At 45.2% G+C, this 2,652-nt stretch overlaps 1 long non-coding RNA gene across 1 annotated transcript; it reads left to right on the top strand.

Moving 5' to 3' along the window:
- The first annotated feature begins 214 nt into the window (after positions 1-214).
- LOC125525753 lies at positions 215-1,787 on the top strand. The gene is made up of 2 exons (XR_007291420.1): positions 215-453; positions 1,204-1,787. It is a non-coding gene; the product is annotated as an uncharacterized LOC125525753 (long non-coding RNA).
- Positions 1,788-2,652: the final 865 nt, after the last annotated feature.

The following is a 2,652-nucleotide window of genomic DNA, read 5'->3' as shown; positions in this document are numbered from 1 at the left end:
GTTCATGTTTTGATCAGAATATTATTCTGATCCCATGATCAGAATAGTGTTTATGTGTGCGTGTGTGTATATATATATATATATATATATATATATATATATATATATATATATATATGCCAGGTTTGGAATAGTTATTTGGATCATCCTTCCCGAACTAAAAACCACCAAGCTGAAAAAAGAGAAAAATACTACCCACCCCCGCGTCTCCAACCTTGTAGCCCACCCACCCGACCAACACGTTTCCACCAGGAGGTTGCCGACGCCGCCCCACCCCGTGCGCCGCCGCCCCTGCCTCCCCCCGCGTGCCGCCCCCCCCTCCTCCGTCGCGCCGCTGCCCCCGCATCATCCAGCATGAGGCCACCCCCTCCTCCTTCGGTGCGCCGCAGCCCCTGCCTCCTCCAGCGCTCAGATCCGTGGGATCCGGCGGTTGCTCACGGCGGTGCTGCTCCGGTGAGCCTCCGTCCCCAAGCGCGACGCGGAAAACGGCCTCCTCCCTATTGTTCCTCCTCCATCCCCCGAGCACGGCGAATCACGACGGCCTCCTCTCTCCCATCCCCTTCTCTGCGCTGGTAGGTGTTTGTGAAGTTCGACATGGCCAGTCGCGTGAGTTTGATTCCGCCGCGCCCTGTGCCCCTGCCCTGCCTCCACCCACCAGAGGAGGCCTAGCTCCGAGCCACCACCTGTGCATGGCTGCCGCCGTGACACACCTACCCTAATCCCACCGGGCGGCGCCACCAGCAACCCCTCCCCAACCACATGTCAGATCCAGCGCCGACGTCAGGCACCCCTCTTCCTTCACGTCCTCTTGCTCCGATGGCTCGCCCCTACCCTCCCCGGGCTTCGGTTCCCGATGAAGCCCCGACCATGTTGTTGGTGGCAGATGCTCCAACGGCAGGCTCACTCCCCACGGTGTGATTGAACTTCAGTACAGGGGGGAGTAGAACCGCCGGAGATGCTCGTGTCAACTCCTTCCAGCGACCTTTGTCCACACCTCGTCCCCGGTGTGAGGTATATATATATACAGGTGACATATATATACAACATGGTCGCTAGGAGGTGTATACAACATTGTCGGCAACGAGGCTGCCTGTATATATACCATCATCCTCAACCCCTAGATCCTAGTATTCTCTCCTCCACACCACAAAGGATGACAGAGAGATCTTGGTTGACACTGTTCTTCTTCTACCATATCTTCAGGTTCAGAAACGAGGTTCAGCTTGCTGGTTCCTACCTCCACTGCACCGGACAATAGAGAGATAAAAAAAAGTTTGACGCTTACTTATTTTTCTACAGCGTCAGATTCAAAAAGTTCAGCTTCGCCCCTGGTTGAAGTTCAGTTGTCACTGAAGCTTATGTTGTTCATGACCGTGTGGCTGTAGAACATCCATGCATGTCGAGTAATTTTCTCATGCCAGTTCAGTTACAATAGCAACTCCAGTGTGGCAGTAGGCGATGGTGAAAACTGAAGTCTGAAACGAGTGTTGCTGAGTACATCTGGCAACATATATTCTGAAGTTTGTTGGTGAAAAACAAATGCTAGAACATCAGTTGGTGTCATTGGGGTCGTGCGGGCAAGCAACATTCTCCCCCTGGGTGTACTCTCTCTGTCTCTTTCTCTTTGCAATTCTAATCTATTTGTAGATTCTATCTCACATACCTGACCATAGTAGCAGACTAGTAGTGTTGTATGGTCAGCTGCATAAGGGAGTTTGTGGAGTGCACTACTATGTCTAGTTGAACTCACATGGATTACTTTTATAAGTCTAAACTACTTTTGGAAATTTGAGCGTGGTGTTCCTTTAGGAAGCCATTTTCCTTTTAGAAAGAGCTACATTCCGTGAGTCTACTTACATCTTTCTTCATTAAAAGAGATAAAGTTCATTTATACGAGTACATATGTTGATCTAGTGTGCATTCTATTTTCAGTTTGGAAGTTGAGGAAAAATATGTAAGTTCAAAAACACATTGGGGAAAACCACGTAAAAATTCACGCAGGAACTTCAGCATTAAAAATTGACGAAGTTCAAACGAGAACAAAAGGAAGAAAGTATCACGGCACAAAAAATAAAAAAGGATCACCCCATGAAACATAGTAAGTTTTGATCCTCAAAAAAAACATAGGAAGTTTGAAGAATAAAATAAAATATTATTTTTGAGTAAGTTTAACCCGTGAACCCAAAAAAAATTGACGAGAATAATAGTTTATAAAAAATGAATTTTCACCATTTCTAAATAAAAAGAATTAAAAGTTCAAATTAAAAATAACAAAAGTGGTTCGATGTTTACTACGAAACTCAGCTTTCTTGTCAATAAATAATAAAATCTAGAAGTGCAAATTAAAACCACAGAGTAGTTTGATGTTTATATACAAGAAAAAAAATAAGCGTTACCTAGAAAAATGTTAACTCTCGCAGTTCAAATTTAATAAATTACAGAGCTTGAGGAAAATATTATGTGTGTACAAAAAAAGTACAAGCTGTGTAAGGTTGAGCTCCGCAATGTGGCATTCACACCGGTAGCACTACACACACACATATTGCTCCTTGCGCATGCATGATTTTTTTCTCTATTAACTAGCATGTTTGGTGAATGTGTGAAGTCCTGCTACTACTAATAGAGAAGGAAAATTGCTCCTAAAAAACATAA

The sequence above is a fragment of the Triticum urartu genome, chromosome 1 (genome assembly GCF_003073215.2).
Source record: "Triticum urartu cultivar G1812 chromosome 1, Tu2.1, whole genome shotgun sequence".
Classification (NCBI taxonomy): Eukaryota; Viridiplantae; Streptophyta; class Magnoliopsida; order Poales; family Poaceae; genus Triticum; species Triticum urartu.
This window is presented reverse-complemented; position numbering and strand designations above follow the sequence as displayed.